Raw genomic sequence first — 22,887 nt, 5'->3', positions numbered from 1 at the left:
CAAGAGTTCCTGCATTGGCCGTCGACACTATGCAACTTAATTTACCTTCAGGATTTGTAATGGAACTTGATAATTGTTATTATGTTCCTGCTTTGAGTCGAAACATTATTTCTGCCTCATGTTTGATGAGACAAGGTTATGAATTCAGTATTACGGACAATGGTTGTTCTATTTACTTGAATAATATGTTTCATGGCTTTGCACCCGTTGTAAATGGGTTATTTATCCTAGATCTTGAAGGTGAATCAGTCTATAACATAAATGTCAAGAGGCATAAGCCTAATGAGATAAATCCGACTTACATCTGGCATTGTCGACTAGGACACATTAGTCAAAAGCGCATGAAGAAGCTCCATGATGATGGAATTCTAACTTCGTTTGAGTTTGAATCATTCGAGACATGCGAGTCTTGCCTACTCGGTAAGATGACTAAGACTCCTTTTGCAAAGAGTTGCGAGACGACGTCCGAGTTGTTGGAACTTATACATAGTGATGTATGTGGACCAATGAGCACAGAAGCCAGAGGTGGTTTCCAATACTTCGTGACTTTCACTGATGACTTGAGTAGATATGGATATGTCTACTTGATGAGGCACAAGTCAGAAACTTTTGAAAAGTTCAGGGAGTTTCAGAACGAAGTGGAAAATCAACTCGGCAAGAAAATCAAACTTCTACGATCTGATCGTGGCGGTGAGTATATGAGCCAGGAGTTTGATGATCATCTGAAGAATCGTGGAATAGTTCCACAACTGACTCCTCCGGGTACGCCACAGAGAAATGGTGTGTCAGAACGGAGGAATCGGACCCTGTTGGACATGGTCCGATCGATGATGAGTCAGTCGGATTTACCCTTGTCATTTTGGGGATACGCTCTAGAAACTGCAGCTTTCACACTAAACAGGGTACCATCTAAGTCCGTAGATAAGACACCATATGAGATATGGACTGCGAAGAGTCACAGTTTGTCTTTTCTGAAAATTTGGGGATGTGAAGCATATGTCAAGCGACTCCAGTCGGATAAGCTCACACCCAAATCGGACAAGTGCATATTCGTGGGATATCCAAGGGAAACCTTGGGATATTACTTCTACAACCGTGAAGAGGGCAAAGTGTTTGTCGCTCGACATGGTGTTTTCCTTGCGAAAGAGTTTCTCAATCGGAAGGCTAGTGGGAGGACGGTCCGACTAGAAGAAATTCAAGAACCACACGGGGACGTTCCTGTAGGTGATACTATCACACCGGAGTTAGTCTGGGAACCCGTAGTGGAGTCGACACCGGTTCCATGGAGGTCGGAAAGGTTACGCAATTTGCATGACTACAATGTGTTGTTCTTGGAGAACAACGAGCTGACTACGTATGCGGAAGCGATGGAGTGCCCTGATTCCGAGTTATGGCTTGAGGCCATGAGATCCGAATTAAAGTCCATGGATGACAATCAAGTTTGGAACTTGGTTGATCTGCTAGATGGCGTTCGAGCCATTGAGTGCAAGTGGATCTTTAAGAAGAAAACTGATATGGACGGAAATGTCACAGTCCATAAGGCTCGACTTGTTGCTAAAGGTTATTGACAAGTTCAAGGAGTTGACTACGATGAGACTTACTCACCGGTAGCGATGCCTAAATCAATTCGGATCATTCTTGCTATAGCGGCATATTTCGACTATGAAATATGGCAGATGGATGTCAAAACGGCTTTCCTTAATGGAAATTTAACCGAGGATGTGTATATGACACAACCCGAGGGTTTTGTCGATCCAAAGAAGTCTAGCATGGTATGCAAGCTTCAGAGATCCATTTATGGATTAAGGCAAGCATCTCGGAATTGGAACATTCGTTTTAATGAAGCTGTTAAAGAGTTTGGCTTCATCAAGAATGACTGTGATCATAGTGTATTCAAGAAGGTCAGTGGGAGCTCAGTTGCATTTCTGATCTTATATGTGGATGACATATTATTGTTTGGAAATGATGTTCAAATCCTTGAATCTATCAAGGACTCATTGAAAAATAGTTTTTCTATGAAGGACTTGGGAGAAGCAGCTTACATTTTGGGAATCAAGATCTATAGAGATAGATCGAGATGGCTTATTGGATTAAGCCAGAGTGCGTATATTGACAAGGTGTTGAAGCGGTTCAACATGCAAGATGCCAAGAAAGGTTTCTTGCCCATGTCACATGGCATTAGTCTTAGCAAGACTCAGAGTCCTACGACTCCTGATGAGCGAAGACGCATGGATGGGATTCCGAGTGCTTCGGCTGTTGGGTCCATCATGTATGCTATGGTATGTACTCGTCCCGATGTTATTTTTGCTCTTAGCGTGGTGGGCAGATACCCGGCAGATCCAGGGGAGAGTCACTGGACAGCGGTTAAGAATATCCTTAAGTACTTGAGAAGGACTAAGGATATGTTCCTGGTTTATGGAGGTGAGGATGAGCTCGTTGTAAATAGTTACACCGATGCTAGTTTCCAAACAGATAGGGATGATAGTCGATCGCAATCTGGGTTTGTGTTCATTCTGAACGGAGGAGCAGTGAGCTAGAGGAGCTCCAAGCAAGATACGGTAGCTGATTCTATAATAGAGGCCGAGTACATTGCGGCTTCTGAAGCTGCAAAAGAAGGTGTTTGGGTGAAGAATTTTATTTCTGATCTTGGTGTGGTTGAGGGCGCGTCTAATCCATTGGACCTCTATTGTGATAATAGTGGTGCCATTGCGCAAGTCAAGGAACCACGGAACCATCATAAAACCCAACACATACTCAGGCGTTTTAACCTTATTCGCGACATTTGTCCAAAGTGGTGATGTAAACATATGCAAGGTACACACGGATGCAAATGTTGCTGATCCATTGACGAAGCCTCTCCCATGTCCGAAGCATGAGGTGCACATGAGCTCCATGGGCATACAATGCCTAAATGATTGACTCTAGTGCAAGTGGGAGACTGTTGGAGATATGCCCTAGAGGCAATCATGTGATGATGATATTTCCATATGTATTCATGAGTCCTTTGTATTGTCCTTGAACATCATCAATGATATGTATCAATAAGTATGTGACTTGTTTGTGGAACTATGTATTGTATGATGATTGTTTTAATGGTCCCTAGTTGATAAGGTTATGCGGACACATATCCTTCACTAGTATACGACTCGGTTGATGACTATGTTTCACAAGTCATGTGCATGGAGATGCTAAACCGATAGTATGGGCTCGGGGACGGAGATCACCGAGCCGGACAGACCCACTTTGAGACGCAGCGAGATATAGTCATCTGTTAGTCTCAAGTGCAATGTCTATGCCATGTCCTAGACCTAAGGTCCTCGCATGTTCTCGGGATGAGGATCGACTCACTTAGGGTCTATCAAACGCTACTCCGTAACTGGGTAGTTATAAAGGTAGCTTTCAGGTGAGTCGTTAGACATGCCGCGAGACATGGTTGACCAAGATGGAATTTGCCCCTCCTATTTGGAGAGATATTCTCTGGGCCCTCTCGAGTGATCAGATTCGGAAAGCATGGCCATGCGACTTGGGTTAAGTGTTAACCCAGTTCGGGAATCTGTATCATGGTTTCGAGAAGAGAGGTCGAGCTAACACAAGGGTGACAAGTACTCGCCTTGAGCTCGACAACAAATACTGTGAGGCAAAAGGAATGTTGCATATGCCACATTGTTGAGGTTCGTCAAACGACTTTACGCCCACATGGGAGTTGGCACGTTCTGCTAGGAGCCGCTACCAACTATCGACTCTGGTCGTGTCCATGTGTACATGAACCTATAGGGTCGCACACTTAAGGGGCTGGAGCCCATTCGGATTGGATCTGAGTGGAAAATGGATGTGGACTCCTAGTGGGCTCAAGTGTTGAGCCCACCTCGGAGGTCTATATAAAGGGGAGTGGGCACACCACTTAGGGTTGATCGCATTGAACCCTGGTTAGCCACCGCCACTCCCCATGCCCATGCCGCGCAACCGGACCTAGCAGTCCGCCGCTCGACGCTGCTCCCCGTACGTGTGGATACCTTGGAGGCATCGCATCTGCGGTGCTTGGACGAACCGTTCGAGGGAACCGCAAGGTGCCGTTCGCGGGAGATCACCGTTCACGGGTCTTCGCTGTTCCCGGGAGATCGGCTACACGCATCACCAACTCTACTTCCGCTGTGGTGACTGCACGTCTAGTGGTAAACCCGATCCCGTGATCTATTTCCAGCAGCATGATCTTGGGTGCGCGGTAGAAAATTTTATTTGGCGCTAGCGTAGCGTACCGCGTGTTCCAACAGAGTCCATGGATTATACGCACTTTTCTTCCTTCCACCATTGCTAGCCTCTCTAATACCGCGCACTTTTTGCCGGTATCATTCACCCACCATAAACCTTCCTCAAAACAGCCACCATACCACCTATCATGGCATTTCCATAGCCATTCCGAGATATATTGCCATGCAACTTTCCGCCGTTCCGTTTATTATGACATGCTTCATCATTGTCATATTGCTTTGCATGATCATGTAGTTGACATCGTATTTGTGGCAAAGCCACCGTTCATAATTCTTTTATACATGTCACTCTTGATTCATTGCATATCCCGGTACACCGCCGGAGGCATTCATATAGAGTCATATTTTGTTCTAAGTATCGAGTTGTAATTGTTGAGTTGTAAGAAAATAAAAGTGTGATGATCTTCATTTTAAGAGCATTGTCCCAAGTGAGGAAAGGATGATGGAGACTATGATTCCCCCACAAGTCGGGATGAGACTCCGGACGAAAAAAAAAGTGGCCATAAAAAAGAGAGAAGAAAAGGCCCCAAAAAAATGAGAGAAAAAGAGAGAAGGGACAATGTTACTATCCTTTCACCACACTTGTGCTTCAAAGTAGCACCATGATCTTCATGATAGAGAGTCTCTCATTTTGTCACGTTCATATACTAGTGGGAATTTTCATTATAGAACTTGGCTTGTATATTCCAATGATGGGCTTCCTCAAAATGCCCTAGGTCTTCGTGAGCAAGCAAGTTGGATGCACACCCACTTAGTTTCTTTTGTTGAGCTTTCATATACTTATAGCTCTAGTGCATCCGTTGCATGGCAATCCCTACTCACTCACATTGATATCTATTGATGGGCATCTCCATAGCTCGTTGATACGCCTAGTTGATGTGAGACTATCTTCTCCCTTTTTGTCTTCTCCACAACCACCATTCTATTCCACATATAGTGCTATGTCCATGGCTCACGCTCATGTATTGCGTGAAGATTGAAAAAGTTTGAGAATATCAAAAGTATGAAACAATTGCTTGGCTTGTCATTGGGGTTGTGCATGATTTAAATACTTTGTGTGGGGAAGATAGAGCATAGCCAGACTATATGATTTTGTAGGGATAACTTTCTTTGGCCATGTTATTTTGAGAAGACATAATTGCTTTGTTAGTATGCTTGAAGTATTATTATTTTTATGTCAATATTAAACTTTTGTCTTGAATCTTTCGGATCTGAATATTCATACCACAATTAAGAAGAATTACATTGAAATTATGTCAAGTAGCACTCCGCATCAAAAATTGTATTTTTATCATTTACCTACTCGAGGACGAGCAGGAATTAAGCTTGGGGATGCTTGATACGTCTCCAACGTATCTATAATTTTTGATTGCTCCATGCTATATTATCTACTGTTTTGGACATTATTGGGCTTTATTATTCACTATTATATTATTTTTGGGACTAACCTATTAACCGGAGGCCCAGCCCAGAATTGCTGTTTTTTTGCCTATTTCAGAGTTTCGCAGAAAAGGAATATCAAACGGAGTCCAAACGGAATGAAACCTTCGGGAACATGATTTTTAGGAAGAATATGATCCAGGAGACTTGGACCCTACGTCAAGAAACAAAAGAGGAGGCCACGAGGTAGGGGGCATGCATACCCCCCAGGGCGCGCCCTCCACCCTCGTGGGCCCACTGTTGCTCCACTGACGTACTCCTTCCTCCTATATATACCTATGTACCCCAAACGATCAGATACGGAGCCAAAAACCTAATTCCACTGCCGCAACCTTCTGTACCCACGAGATCCCATCTTGGGGCCTGTTCCGGAGCTCCGCCGGAAGGGGCATCGATCACGGAGGGCTTCTACATCATCACCATAGCCCCTCCGATGAAGTGTGAGTAGTTTACCTCAGACCTTCGGGTCCATAGTTGTTAGCTAGATGGCTTCTTCTCTCTTTTTGGATCTCAATACAATGTTCTCCCCCTCTCTCATGGAGATCTATTCGATGTAATCTTCTTTTTGCGGTGTGTTTGTTGAGACCGATGAATTGTGGGTTTATGATCAAGATTATCTATGAACAATATTTGAATCTTCTCTGAATTCTTTTATGTATGATTGGTTATCTTTGCAAGTCTCTTCGAATTATCAGTTTGGTTTGGCCTACTAGATTGATCTTTCTTGCAATGGGAGAAGTGCTTAGCCTTGGGTTCAATCTTGCGGTGTCCTTTCCCAGTGACAGTAGGGGCAGCAAGGCACGTATTGTATTGTTTCCATCGAGGATAACAAGATGGGTTTTTTATCATATTGCATGAATTTATCCCTCTACATCATGTCATCTTGCTTAAGGCGTTACTCTATTTTTATGAACTTAATACTCTAGATGCATGCTGGATAGCGGTCGATGAGTGGAGTAATAGTAGTAGATGCAGGCAGGAGTCGGTCTACTTGTCTCGGACGTGATGCCTATATACATGATCATACCTAGATATTCTCATAACTATGCTCAATTCTATCAATTGCTCAACAGTAATTTGTTCACCCACCCTAAAATACTTATGCTCTTGAGAGAAGCCACTAGTGAAACCTATGGCCCCCGGGTCTATCTTCATCATATTAATCCTCCAATACTTAGTTATTTCCTTTGCTTTTTACTTTGCTTTTATTTTACTTTGCATCTTTATCACAAAAATACCAAAAATATTATCCTATCATATCTATCAGATCTCACTCTCATAACTGGCCGTGTAGGGATTGACAACCCCTTATCGCGTTGGTTGTGAGGATTTATTTGTTTTGTGTAGGTGCGAGGGACTCGCGCGTAGCCTCCTACTGGATTGATACCTTGGTTCTCAAAAACTGAGGGAAATACTTACGCTACTTTGCTGCATCACCCTTTCCTCTTCAAGGGAAAACCAACGCAGTGCTCAAGAGGTAGCAAATACCTAGTTCAATCTCGTTACTGGCAAGTCTCTTTACTCGTTCCGTAATACATCATCCCACAAGTAACTCATTAGTTGCAATGCTTGCAAGGCTTAAGTGATGTGCATTACCGAGTGGGCCCAGAGATACCTCTCCGACAATCGGAGTGACAAATCCTAATCTCGAAATACGCCAACCCAACAAGTACCTTCGGAGACACCTGTAGAGCACCTTTATAATCACCCAGTTACGTTGTGACGTTTGGTAGCACACAAAGTGTTGCTCCGGTAAACGGGAGTTGCATAATCTCATAGTCATAGGAACATGTATAAGTCATGAAGAAAGCAATAGCAGAATACTCAACGATCATGTGCTAAGCTAACGGAATGGGTCAAGTCAATCACATCATTCTCCTAATGATGTGATCCCATTAATCAAATGACAACTCATGTCAATGGCTAGGAAACATAACCATCTTTGATCAACGAGCTAGTCAAGTAGAGGCATACTAGTGACACTCTGTTTGTCTATGTATTCACACAAGTATTATGTTTCCGGTTAATACAGTTCTAGCATGAATAATAAACATTTATCATGATATAAGGAAATAAATAATAACTTTATTATTGCCTCTAGGGCATATTTCCTTCAGTCTCCCACTTGCACTAGAGTCAATAATCTAGATTACACAGTAATGATTCTAACACCCATGGAGCCTTGGTGTTGATCATGTTTTGCTCGTGGAAGAGGCTTAGTCAACGGGTCTGCAACATTCAGATCTGTATGTATCTTGAAAATTTCTATGTGTCCCACCTGGACTAGATCCCGGATGGAATTGAAGCGTCTCTTGATGTGCTTGGTTCTCTTGTGAAATCTGGATTCCTTTGCCAAGGCAATTGCACTAGTATTGTCACAAAAGATTTTCATTGGACCTGATGCACTAGGTATGACACCTAGATCGGATATGAACTCCTTCATCCAGATTCCTTCATTTGGTGCTTCCGAAGCAGCTATGTACTCCGCTTCACACGTAGATCCCGCCACAAGGCTTTGTTTAGAACTGCACCAACTGACAGCTCCACCATTCAATGTAAACACGTATCCGATTTGCGATTTAGAATCGTTTGGATCAGTGTCAAAGCTTGCATCGACGTAACCATTTACGACTAGCTCTTTGTCACCTCCATAAACGAGAAACATATCCTTAGTCCTTTTCAGGTATTTCAGGATGTTCTTGAGCGCTGTCCAGTGATCGACTCCTGGATTACTTTGGTACCTCCCCGCTAAACTAATAGCAAGGCACACATCAGGTCTGGTACACAGCATTGCATACATGATAGAGCCTATGGCTGAAGCATAGGGAACATCTTTTATCTTCTCTCTATCTTCTGCAGTGGTCGGGCATTGAGTATTACTCAACTTCACACCTTGTAACACAGGCAAGAACCCTTTCTTTGCTTGATCCATTTTGAACTTCTTTAAAACTTTGTCAAGGTATGTGCTTTGTGAAAGTCCAATTAAGCGTCTTGATCTATCTCTATAGATCTTGATGCCCAATATATAAGCAGCTTCACCGAGGTCCTTCATTAAAAAACTCTTATTCAAGTATCCCTTTATGCTATCCAGAAATTCTATATCATTTCCAATCAGCAATATGTCATCCACATATAATATCAGAAATGCTACAGAGCTCCCACTCACTTTCTTGTAAATACAGGCTTCTCCAAAAGTCTGTATAAAACCAAATGCTTTGATCACACTATCAAAGCGTTTATTCCAACTCCGAGAGGGTTGCACCAGTCCATAAATGGATCGCTGGAGCTTGCACACTTTGTTAGCTCCTTTTGGATTGATAAAACCTTCCGGTTGCATCATATACAACTCTTCTTCCATAAATCCATTCAGGAACGCAGTTTTGACATCCATTTGCCAAATTTCATAATCATAAAATGCGGCAATTGCTTACATGATTCGGACAGACTTAAGCATAGCTACGGGTGAGAAAGTCTCATCGTAGTCAATCCCTTGAACTTGTCGAAAACCTTTCGCAACAAGTCGAGCTTTATAGACAGTGGCATTACCGTCAGCGTCAGTCTTCTTCTTGAAGATCCATTTATTCTCAATGGCTTGCCGATCATCGGGCAAGTCAACCAAAGTCCACACTTAGTTCTCATACATGGATCCCATCTCAGATTTCATGGCCTCAAGCCATTTTGCGGAATCTGGGCTCACCATCGCTTCTTCATAGTTCGTAGGTTCGTCATGGTCTAGTAACATAACCTCCAGAACAGGATTACCGTACCACTCTGGTGCAGATCTTACTCTGGTTGACCTACGAGGTTCAGTAACAACTTGATCTGAAGTTTCATGATCATCATCATTAACTTCCTCACTAATTGGTGTAGGTGTCATAGGAACCGATTTCTGTGATGAACTACTTTCCAATAAGGGAGCAGGTACATTTACCTCATCAAGTTCTACTTTCCTCCCACTCACTTCTTTCGAGAGAAACTCCTTCTCTAGAAAGATTCCAAATTTAGCAACAAAAGCCTTGCCTTCGGATTTGTGATAGAAGGTGTACCCAACAGTCTCTTTTGGGTATCCTATGAAGACACATTTTTCCGATTTGGGTTCGAGCTTATCAGGTTGAAGCTTTTTCACATAAGCATCGCAGCCCCAAACTTTAAGAAACGACAACTTTGGTTTCTTGCCAAACCACAGTTCATAAGGCGTCGTCTCAACGGATTTCGATGGTGCCCTATTTAACGTGAATGCAGCCGTCTCTAAAGCATAACCCCAAAACGATAGCGGTAAATCAGTAAGAGACATCATAGATCACACCATATCTAGTAAAGTACCATTACGACGTTCGGACACACCATTACGCTGTGGTGTTCCGGGTGGCGTGAGTTGCGAAACTATCTTGCATTGTTTCAAATGAAGACCAAACTCGTAACTCAAATATTCTCCACCACGATCAGATCATAGAAACTTTATTTTCTTGTTACGATGATTTTCATGTTCACTCTGAAATTCTTTGAACTTTTCAAATGTTTCAGACTTATGTTTCATTAAGTAGATATACCCCTATCTGCTTAAATCATCTGTGAAGGTGAGAAAATAACGATACCCGCCGCGAGCCTCAATATTCATCGGACCACATACATCTGTATGTATGATTTCCAACAAATTTGTTGCTCGCTCCATAGTTCCGGAGAACGGCGTTTCAGTCATCTTGCCCATGAGGCACGGTTCGCAAGTACCAAGTGATTCATAATCAAGTGGTTCCAAAAGTCCATTAGTATGGAGTTTCTTCATGCGCTTTACACCGATATGACCTAAACGGCAGTGCCACAAATAAGTTGCACTATCATTATCAACTCTGCATCTTTTGGCTTCAATATTATGAATATGTGTATCACTACTATTGAGATTCAACAAAAATAGACCACTCTTCAAGGGTGCATGACCATAAAAGATATTACTCATATAAATAGAACAACCATTATTCTCTGATTTAAATGAATAATCGTCTCGCATCAAACAAGATCCAGATATAATGTTCATGCTCAACGCTGGCACCAAATAACAATTATTAAGGTCTAAAACTAATCCCGAAGGTAGATGTAGAGGTAGCGTGCCGACCGCGATCACATCGACTTTGGAACCATTTCCCATGCGCATCGTCACCTCGTCCTTAGCCAATCTTCGCTTAATCCGTAGTCCCTGTTTCGAGTTGCAAATATTAGCAACAGAACCAGTATCAAATACCCAGGTGCTACTGCGAGCATTAGTAAGGTACACATCAATAACATGTATATCACATATACCTTTGTTCACCTTGCCATCCTTCTTATCCGCCAAATACTTGGGGCAGTTCCGCTTCTAGTGACCAGTCTGTTTGCAGTAGAAGCACTCAGTCTCAGGCTTAGGTCCAGACTTGGGTTTATTCTCCTGAGCAGCAACTTGTTTGCTGTTCTTCTTGAAGTTCCCCTTCTTCTTCCCTTTGCCCTTTTTCTTGAAACTGGTGGTCTTATTGACCATCAACACTTGATGCTCCTTCTTGATTTCTACCTCCGCAGCCTTTAGCATTGCGAAGAGCTCGGGAATTGTCTTATCCATCCCTTGCATGTTATAGTTCATCACGAAACTCTTGTAGCTTGGTGGCAGTGATTGAAGAATTCTGTCAATGATGCTATCATCCAGAAGATTAACTCCCAGTTGAATCAAGTGATTGTTATACCAAGACATTTTGAGTATATGCTCACTGACAGAACTATTCTCCTCCATCTTACAGCTGTAGAACTTATAGGAGACTTCATATCTCTCAATCCGGGCATTTGCTTGAAATATTAACTTCAACTCCTGGAACATCTCATATGCTCCATGACGTTCAAAACGTCGTTGAAGTCCAGGTTATAAGCCGTAAAGCATGGCACACTGAACTATCGAGTAGTCATCAGCTTTGCTCTGCCAGACGTTCATAACATCTGGTGTTGCTCCTGCAACAGGTCTGGCACCCAGTGGTGCTTCCAGGACGTAATTCTTCTGTGCAGCAATGAGGATAATCCTCAAGTTACGGACCCAGTCCGTGTAATTGCTACCATCATCTTTCAACTTTGCTTTCTCAAGGAACGCATTAAAATTCAACGGAACAACAGCACGGGCCATCTATCTACAATCAACATAGACAAGCAAAATACTATCAAGTACTAAGTTCATGATAAATTTAAGTTCAATTAATCATATTACTTAAGAACTCCCACTTAGATAGACATCCCTCTAATCCTCTAAGTGATCACGTGATCCAAATATACTAAACCATGTCCGATCATCACGTGAGATGGAGTAGTTTCAATGGTGAACATCACTATGTTGATCATATCTACTATATGATTCATGCTCGACCTTTCGGTCTCAGTGTTCCGAGGCCATATCTGTTATATGCTAGGCTCGTCAAGTTTAACCTGAGTATTCCGCGTGTGCAACTGTTTTGCACCCGTTGTATTTGAACGTAGATCCTATCACACCCGATTATCACGTGGTGTCTCAGCACGAAGAACTTTCGCAATGGTGCATACTCAGGGAGAACACTTATACCTTGATAATTTAGTGAGAGATCATCTTATAGTGCTACCGTCAATCAAAGCAAGATAAGATGCATAAAAGATAAACATCACATGCAATCAATATAAGTGATATGATATGGCCATCATCATCTTGTGCTTGTGATCTCCATCTCCGAAGCATCGTCATGATCACCATCGTCACCGGCGCGACACCTTGATCTCCATCGTAGCATCGTTGGCGTCTCGCCAACTTACGCTTCTACGACTATCGCTACCGCTTAGTAATAAAGTAAAGCATTACAGGGCGTTTGCATTGCATACAATAAAGCGACAACCATATGGCTCCTGCCAGTTGCCGATAACTCGGTTACAAAACATGATCCTCTCATACAATAAAATTTAGCATCATACCTTGACCATATCACATCACAACATGCCCTGCAAAACAAGTTAGACGTCCTCTACTTTGTTGTTGCAAGTTTTACGTGGCTGCTACGGGCTGAGCAGGAACCATTCTTACCTACGCATCAAAACCACAACGATAGTTCGTCAAGTTAGTGATGTTTTAACCTTCTCAAGGACCAGGCGTAGCCACACTCGGTTCAACTAAAGTTGAAGAAACTGACACCCGCCAGCCACCTGTGTGCAAAGCACGTCGGTAGAACCAGTCTCGCGTAAGCGTACGCGTAATGTCGGTCCGGGCCGCTTCATCCAACAATACCGCCGAACCAAAGTATGACATGCTGGTAAGCAGTATGACTTGCATCGCCCACAACTCACTTGTGTTCTACTCGTGCATATGACATCTACGCATAAAACCTGGCTCGGATGCCACTGTTGGGGAACGTAGTAATTTCAAAATTTTCCTACGCACACACAGGATCATGGTGATGCATAGCAACGAGAGGGGAGAGTGTTGTCCATGTACCCTCGTAGAACGAAAGCGGAAGCGTTAGCACAACGCGGTTGATGTAGTCGTACGTCTTCACGATCCGACCGATCAAGTACCGAACGCACGGCACCTCCGAGTTCAGCACACGTTCAGCTCGATGACGTCCCTCGAACTCCGATCCAGCCGAGTGTTGAGGGAGAGTTTCGTCCGCACGACGGCGTGGTGACGATGATGATGTTCTACCGATGCAGGGCTTCGCCTAAGCACCGCTACGATATTATCGAGGTGGACTATGGTGGAGGGGGCACCGCACACGGCTATTGTTGTGTCTATGGGGTGCCCCCTTGCCCCCGTATATAAAGGAGCAAGGGGGGAGAAGCGGCCGGCTAGGAGGAGGCGCGCCAGGAGGAGTCCTACTCCCACCGGGAGTAGGACTCCCTCCCTTCCTTGTTGGATTAGGAGAAGGGGGAAAGAGGAGAGAGAGAGGAAGGAAAGGGGGGCGCCCCCCCCCCCCTTGTCCAATTTGGACTAGAGGGAGAGGGGGCACGCGGCCTGCCCTGGCCTCCTCTCCTCTTCTCCACTAAGGCCCATGTAGGCCTATTAAACCCCCGGGGGGGTTTCGGTAACCCCCGGTACTCCGGTATATATCCGATAACCCCCGGACCCATTCCGGTGTCCGAATATAGTCGTCCAATATATCAATCTTCATGTCTCGACCATTTCGAGACTCCTCGTCATGTCCGTTATCACATCCGGGACTCCAAACTACCTTCGGTACATCAAAACATATAAACTCATAATAGAACTGTCATCGAAACTTTAAGCGTGCGGACCCTACGGGTTCGAGAACTATGTAGACATGACTGAGACACGTCTCTGGCCAATAACCAATAGCGGAACCTGGATGCTCATATTGGCTCCCACATATTCTACAAAGATCTTTATCGGTCAAACCGCATAACAACATACGTTGTTCCCTTTGTCATCGGTATGTTACTTGCCCGAGATTCGATCGTCGGTATCTCAATACCTAGTTCAATCTCGTTACCGGCAAGTCTCTTTACTCATTCTGTAATAAATCATCCCGCAACTAACTCATTAGTTGCAATGCTTGCAAGGCTTAAGTGATGTGCATTACCGAGTGGGCCCAGAGATACCTCTCCGACAATCGGAGTGACAAATCCTAATCTCGAAATACGCCAACCCAACAAGTACCTTCGGAGACACCTGTAGAGCACCTTTATAATCACTCAGTTACGTTGTGACGTTTGGTAGCACACAAAGTGTTCCTCCGGTAAACGGGAGTTGCATAATCTCATAGTCATAGGAACATGTATAAGTCATGAAGAAAGCAATAACAGAATACTCAACGATCGTGTGCTAAGCTAACGGAATGGCTCAAGTCAATCACATAATTCTCCTAATGGTGTGATCCCGTTAATCAAATGACAACTCATGTCAATGGCTAGGAAACATAACCATCTTTGATCAACGAGCTAGTCAAGTAGAGGCATACTAGTGACACTCTGTTTGTCTATGTATTCACACAAGTATTATGTTTCCGGTTAATACAATTCTAGCATGAATAATAAAAATTTATCATGATATAAGGAAATAAATAATAACTTTATTATTTCCTCTAGGGCATATTTCCTTCACTTAATACACTAATGCATACTGGATAGCGGTCGATGTGTGGAGTAATAGTAGTAGATGCAGGCAGGAGTCGGTCTACTAATATTGGACGTGATGCCTATGTAATGATCATTGCCTGGATATGTCATAATTATTTGAAATTCTATCAATTGGCCAACAGTAATTTGTTTACCCACTGTTTGCTATTTTTCTCGAGAGAAGCCACTAGTGAAACCTACGGCCCCTGGGTCTTCGTTCTCATATATTTGCCTTGCGATCTACTTTTCCTTTGCATTTTTATTCACATCTATTAAACCAAAAAAGTACAAAAATACTTTGCTGTGTTTTATTTTATTTGTGATATATTATTTCAATCTATTACAACTTTCTCCCGTCAACTTGCCAATTTCTGGCGTTACCCGAAAGGGATTGACAACCCCTTTAACACGTTGGGTTGCGAGGTGTTGTTATTTGTGTGCAGGTGTTGTTTACGTTGTGTTGCTTGGTTCTCCTACTGGTTTGATACCTTGGTTTCATAACTGAGGGAAATACTCTACCGTCGCTGTGCTACATCATCCTTCCCTCTCCGGGGAAATACCGACGTAGTTTCAGCTACCTTCACCATGCGTTCACCCGCATGTAGTTGGGATCCAGAGCGCGAGTGTTTGGCGTTGTGCGGTTCCACCGCCGCCCAAATCCATCACCACCATGGCTGAACCGCCAGAGTTTGGGAGGCAAGGGGTGGATCCCTAGAAGGGATTAGAGTGAGGTGTAGAGGCACACCGTGTGTGCGGCTATAGAGCCTCTCTTCCCCTATCTCGTTTGAAGCAGGGCGGAGGAGGGTGACGGTCGTCATTGACGGTGCACTTATTCCGCCAAGCGGGAAGGGGGATCTCCGATCAAAATCAGTGGTGAGCGTCTTCTACCTCATTTTCTTTTCATGCACTTCTCTACGGGCGCCCCGGGGAAGGTTCTCTGATAGGGGATTTTTGATTTCATGCGGGGGTGGGTTGATTTTTCTTGTGTGATACACCACGCCCGCCGGCGACGGATTTTGGTCGCAAGAGATGATCATTTTTTCCATCTTGTCGTCGGTGACATTTTGAGGGGAAGGGGATGGGGTGGATACATGTATGAATCTGGGAGGGGTGAAATAGGGTGTGTGTGAGTTGATGTCTTTGATTTGTTTGGCAATAAGATTCTACTCGCAGTAGACAATACCTAGACTGTTGGTGTTGGAAGTCACTATGAGAGAGGCCACGAGTTTCCTGGTATGCGTTACCAGTTTGCCAAAGATCGACGGTATGTTGTTGGGGTTGGAAGTTTCCAAGTGAGTGCCAGTGAGTTGCCTGATCTGTGGTACCAGATTTGCCTGAATACACGGTGTATGAGTGTGAGGGTTGGGAGTTGCCAGGAGAGAGGCCATGAGTTGCCCGATCTCATGAGCTGCCTGATCTTATGAGCTGCCTGATCTCCAGGCAAGTTTGGAGGGTGGGAGGTGGATTTGGCCACGACAGAGGCTATGAGTTGCCTTTTTATGGCATGATTTTGCCAGATCCTTTTGTCCTTTGAGTGTTTTCCCTTCACCAAACTTGCCTAACGCTTGCTATGTAAGATTTGAGCTTTTTTGTGTCTGGGGTGAAATACTTCAGATAATGAACAATCCTAAACTTTTGTGTAATTTTTTTGTTTACTTAATTGCCTGACATGGTTTAGATTTTGGTTAATGGTTTTTACTTAGTTGCTTGAGTTGTTGCCAAAACTTGCCCGACAAATTGTAGGTTTTTGCCTCGAAATAACTCGGATAATGAACAATCCTAAAGTTTTCTCTAATGTTTTTGTTACATAGTTGCCTGACATGGTTCAGTTTTTTTTTGCTTTAATAATGGTTGTATACACATTAAACTCGTCAATGCTGAGATCAGTAAATTGTAAAATCATATTACTACTAACTATGTTGCCTACAGTAAAAAAATCTAATATATCAAGTCTACATCTTCTTGATCCTATAAATGACTAATAGCTCAAGTCTACAGTATTTTGATTATAGACTTGCCTACAATGAGAATTAGACTGGCCTACAACAAGCAGGGAGTTGCCTGCCTTTTCCCTGAACATGTTAATTAGGATCTTGCTTACATTTCCTGAACATGACTTGCATTTTGATTTCTTTACCGTATTACCTACTTTTTTGTCTATACACGTGGGCGGATGCAACATAATTGTGTTCTTTTTTCCCACCAACTGGACTGATTTTAGCCAAAAAAATCCATAGTAGTTGATTTTTTTGTTGACTAACTTTTACAAAGGATGCCATCCCCAAGCAAGAAGATCCATTAAACTTTTTTCCATGTAGGAATATCACATAGCTATAAAGAGCCAAGCAACCTTTTGTGTTTTGTCTGCACCAATCGTCATAACACAAGTTCTTGTTTTTTTATCTTCAAATCCAACAGGTTTATGGGCAAACAGTCCCCCTATTCTTCCATACAGACATTTTTTTCAGGTAAACATATCTCAGTCCCCAAAGAGCCTCCCAACTAATTGGTTTATTCCAGCCAAAATATGGAGTTTCAGGCTGAAACTTGTATGCAATTTTTGTTCTACATTTCTTGGCAGGACTTTATGGTTTTCGAATCAATGTATTCGATCCCAAGAAAGAAAACTTTCAATAGCCACCACAAGTTAAACTTCACAGAGTCCCTGAGAGCTTTTTATTTTCTGCCCCCTTTGTTTTTTGCCTGGATTTAGATGGGATTTGGTATGTCCCCCTGCCCCAACCCCTTCTCGGTCTTTTTTCCTTGGGTTACAAGCCAGTTAACTGCTCCCCTAGGGCTAGGGTGTTTTATAAACTCACAAAACATGCAGGTTGTTTCTTCATCGAGATGTCCACACAATATATGCTCACATTTTTTGCCTGAAACTTGTAGGCGAATTGCCTACAAACCAAGTAGCAGTTGCTCCTATCTTCCACTTTCTTTTTCTTCGGCAAGCAAGACAATGAGTTGGTTGTAGAATATATGGAAATTACCCACAAACCTGGTACGAGTTTCTACCTTTTTCAATCTGTATTTTTAAAAAACAAAAAAACATGGAGTTTGCCTGTATATACTATGCAAATTGCTTAGATCATAGCACAACTTGCCCCGCAACCACAAATGCATTTGCCCCGGGGGGGCATCACAACTTGATGTTTGATGTTCCACAAAATACAGAAAATAGGGCCACAATTTTTTCTGAAACTTGTACACAATTGCTCTTTACTAGTAGTGCGCTGGGTACCTGTAAGTAAGAGTTTGATGAGAGTTTATGTTTTTTTGCAGCTCTTTTGTGGGCCAATGGCAATGGCGTTGGAGCTATGGAACTAGATCTGGAAGGAAGAAGATGAAGAAGAAACAAGATAGGCTCTAGCAGGCAGCGTGGGTGCATGAGGGACTTTTGTTTTCATGGGGGAGGGAAAAGGACAAGGATAAGGTGGGATCGGTGTTGTTGGGCACCGTAAGGACTAGTCACGTGGGCTTACCATTTTGGTGAGAGGGGACAAAAACTTTCCTAAAACGGGTGTGTGCCAGGGGATTTTAGGACGCACATGTTTGCTCCATAGAAGCGTCCCTCTTTAAAACATATCCTCCCAATATTCAGGGAGCTATAATAAAATATTCCGTTAATTTGGAATTAACCATAACACACTTGCAAAATAATGTCGTGCCTTTTCTGCTTCAAGTTTGGTCTCCAAACTTTGCCCTAAATTCTTTCATTACTTTCCCGAGCTCCACCAAAATTCTCGATATTTTGGACCTACCGAATACCCACTTCTTCACTCGTGTGCTTTTTTCTATTTTTCTTGGATCAAGCTCATTTTTATGAGTCCGAGAAAAATACCCTCCTGCTCAAGCTCCAACGCCTCACCTCTCTTTCTTTTGTTTCTTATCTCTGTTTTGTTTCTATTATTTAGAAGAGAGAGAGAAGAGAGCCCAGCAGCCACAAGCAGCCGAATTTGGCCAAGGCCCACCCGGGCCTCCATCTTATTCCCTAGCTGATCGAACCCTAGCCTCCTCCTGATCCTCTCGATCCCCCACGCTTGATCCCCATATCTCCCTCCTCGCGCCGTCACACACTCAGCGCACGCACGCATCGAGCCAAGGAGAGGAGCTCCCCGCACCCGATCCATGGCGCTCTGACGCCCCTTGCCTCGCCCTCCTCCGTGGCTGCAGCAGCCTGCCCCGAGCTTGCCGCCGTGCTGCTCCGCCGCTAATCCGCCGTCCATGGCCGCCGCATGCTCGCCATGGCCTCCTGCCACGGACCAGTTGCTGCCAGCATCCACCTCCTCGCCATCTCCTTCAACTCGCTGCTCCGCCACCGCTTGCCTCCGTGTGCGCCGCCACCCTTGCCTTGCTGCTCTGCTCCTGACTCATCGCCGCAGTCGCGCCGTGCTGCAGCTGCTCTTCCCGCGTGTCGCTGGACCTCCCCGCTGCCAGCATCATCGCCTCCCCGCCATGATGCCGCCATGAAGCTCCCAGCCACTGGCTCGGCCGCTCCTCTGCTCCCGCCTTCGCTCTGCTGCTTCACCGGTTCCTCTGCTCCGTCTCCGCCACCGCGCCGGCTGCGCTTCCGCGCAAGCCTCCGTGCCTGCTTGGTGAAGCTGCCATGATCCTCCCCTACCTATTGCACCACCATCACCACGACCGACCTCGCAGGCCACTCCATGCTTCTCCTGGATGCCCGTGTTTCCTCCTCTGTTCGGCGACAAGTGCATCGACCATCGTCCAGAGCACCGGGGCACTGGCTGCCTCTATTTGTGGGTGCTTCGTTTTGTGCTTCATAGAAACGTCGCCAAGTCCGACTCCTGTATCGCCGAGACCCCGCCTCTGTGGTTACTTTTTGCCAAGTACCACGACGTATGGTTCCCGAACGACCACCACAACGGCGCCAAGTTCCACCACCAACGACCGTTTTGGATTCGCCAAGTCCGACTACAAAGCGAAGACCATGTACCACTACTGTTCCCGTGGATTTTGTCAAGTACCCCTACGCACTGATACGCCAAGGTCGACTATGCTCGACGATGCGACAAGTACCTCTACCGATGACTCGAACGTCTACGAACCATGTACGACTACCATCGCTGAGGATCGATAGTACCCCTACTTCCCACGACGCCTTGTGAACGACTACTTCTACTACCGTCACGAGAACGACTACTTCTCCCATCGAACCCGAACTGCCCCGATTGCACGCTTCGAAGGTATAACCGCCCGTGGACGAATGCTTGCGATGTATGAGATGCATCCTATGCTTGCACCGTGTCCGAGTTGTCGCTTGCACGCTCCTCCTCATTTGTCATGCGTCGACGCGTGGGAACCTGGTAACCGGGATCACCCCAGCATCTCTAGCATGTTCCGCACGTCAGCACACTTGCTCTTTTGCACCGGTATTTCAATGAGTTGTCGGATCATTGGAATGTTGTCGTGGCATCATTTCCGTTGTCATTGCCGTGGCACCCCTTTCTTTCTGCCATGGTGACAAAATGCTTCATATCATGCTCATGTCAACATTTTCATGAAATTGCATCAACTTGTATATGTCATTCGCATCATGATAATAATATTTAAAATTGTTGTTTGCTTTAAAACTTGCTAAATGACATGTGGAGATTTTCCGGAATTGTTGTTTGTTGTTCCGGCCTCATTTAAACTTGCCTAGATGGGTAGTTTCATTATGCTCCACCTCTTGCCATGTTTAACAATATTTAATATTGTTGGGTACATAAACGAGAGTTAACTAAATATTTGAATGTGGTCTTTCGTCCGTTGCATATTGAGCTCCACTTAATTTGTAGTATTGTTTGTGCACTTTGCCATGCCATGCCTCATGAAACCGGACATGCATCATACTTGATTGTGCATCGTGCCATGATTATGCTTGTTTGTTCACCATGTTGTTTGCTTCTTTCTGGTGTTGTTTTTTCTTGATAGTTCCGGTTACGTTGCGATTGTGAGGATTCGTTCGACTACTTTGGTTCGTCTACTTCATGGATTTGGTCTTCTTCTTAGCGGGATTTCAGGCAAGATGACCGTTACTCTGGATACCACTACTATTTTTGGTATGCTAGTTTCTCGATGCCTCTAACCTTTTTCACCATCCTAGCAAACCGTTGTTTGGCTATGTTACCGCTTTGTCCAGCCCCTCCTATAGAGTTGCTAGCGTTGCTAGTTGCAGGTGCAGTTACAGGTTGTTCCATGTTTGGGACATGGATATCATGGGATATCACAATATCTCTTATTTGATTAATGCATCTATATACTTGGTAAAGGGTGGAAGGCTCGGCCTTTTTCCTGGTGTTTTGTTCCACTCTTGCCGCCCTAGTTTCCGTCATACCGGTGTTATGTTCCTTGATTCTACGTTCCTAACACGGACGGGGTTTATGGGCCCCCCTTGACAGTTCGCTTTGAATAAAACTCTTCCAGCAAGGCCCAACATTGGTTTTTCATTTGCCTAATAACAGCTAAAACTTGCATAGGGACCTGCCGGCCCCCGAGGTCTCTTAATCAACCCCCGGGCCAGTGCTCGACATGACTGTTGGTCCACCTACCTAGCAGTCGGCGGTGCCGCCTCAGGGCAATCGATGGTATTTTGGCTACCGTCCACTTTGCATAGAGGGTGTTGTCCTAAGAACGAGATACGCGCGGCTCTTAGCGGGCTATCGACGCACCGGGTGGTCTTGCTGGTTTTGTTTTACCATTATCAAAATGTCTTGTGAACTGGGATTCCGAGCTTGATCGGGTTGTCCCGGGAGGAGGGGTTTCCCCCGTTGATTGTGAGAGCTTGTCATGGGCTAAGTTGGGACACCCCTGCAGGGTTTAAACTTTCGAGAGCCATGCTCGCGATTATGTGCCGGATGAGAGTTTTTAATATCCGGTTGTAGAGAACTTGACACTAAACTCAATAAAATACAACAACCGCGTGTAACTGTGATTGTCTCTTTTCGACGAAGTTCGGGAAGAGAACACAGTTGGGTTATGTTTGAACGTAAGTAGTTCGGGATCACTTCTTGATCATTACTAGTTTGCGACCGTTGCATGGTTTCTCATCCTATTTTTCTACTCGTAAGTTAGCCACCGTACGATGCTTAGTGCTTGTTGCAACCTCACCACTTATCTATTCAACACCAATTAAGCTTTGCTAGTCTTGATACCCATGGTAATGGGATTGCTGAGTCCTCGTGGCTCACCGGTTACTACAACAACAGTTGCAGGTACAGGTAATGCGATGATCTGATGTGAGAGCGATGCTTGATTTCGGGTCAAGGGATGCTTGATTTTGGAGTTCTTCTTCTTCTTCGATCAAGGGATAGGTTCCGGGTCGAGACCCTGGGATTAGCAGGGTGGATGTTGTTCTTTTTTCCGTTTGATTTCATCCGTAGTCGGATCCTGCTCTTCTGTATGATGATTGCTATTTATTGATGAACTATTGTATTCATGTTGTAGTTTGTGGCGAGTGTAAGCCTTTATCTTGTATTCTCATCTATTCAGTACATGGTATATATGTTGTAATGATATCCACCTTGCTACGCACTCGAAATGCGGTTGTTCCCCAATCATGAATTCATCACGTGATTGGGATAGAATCGCATCTTGGGCGCTACAAAAATGCCACATGATAAGGAACCATAACCTCACTGCCCAAGGAGACAACATGAATCATGACGGACAAACTAGACGAGGATCAAAGCTTAAATTAAAGACAAACTTGTAGAAAAGGGGCAATCGATATATGTCCTAATTAACATAGCCAGCTTGACCTAGATGGCAGCCGAGTAGTCTTCGTGCATGTGCCCCCAATGACCAGCGCCTTGGAGGAACGCAGTTGTCTTTGTTTAACCCTCGCAGTGATCCGAAGCACATGACACCTAATATTGTGAGATGACAAGAAACCTTTTTTTAGATTTCTCATTAGAACTACAACCGTGTACAACACAACCTGCACGATATATAGACGATAGACAATCCAACCGTTTGGTGGAGTCTGGTCACATGCATGGACAAACTGACCTCCCATGTCGTGTAGGGATCGTCCAGGCACCGACGTGTGTACAACACTACCCCACTACTATCGCTC

General features: G+C 44.4%; 1 long non-coding RNA gene across 1 annotated transcript; it reads left to right on the top strand.

The window, feature by feature from the left end:
* Positions 1–15,958: 15,958 nt before the first annotated feature.
* On the top strand, positions 15,959–22,322 carry LOC141041638 (uncharacterized). Its single transcript, XR_012202439.1, has 3 exons — positions 15,959–20,014; positions 20,745–20,833; positions 22,019–22,322. It is a non-coding gene; the product is annotated as an uncharacterized lncRNA (long non-coding RNA).
* Positions 22,323–22,887: the final 565 nt, after the last annotated feature.

This window comes from Aegilops tauschii, chromosome 2 (assembly GCF_002575655.3).
Source record: "Aegilops tauschii subsp. strangulata cultivar AL8/78 chromosome 2, Aet v6.0, whole genome shotgun sequence".
Classification (NCBI taxonomy): domain Eukaryota; kingdom Viridiplantae; phylum Streptophyta; class Magnoliopsida; order Poales; family Poaceae; genus Aegilops; species Aegilops tauschii.
Note: the sequence above shows the minus strand (reverse complement) of the source record. Positions and strands in the feature narration are given on the sequence as shown.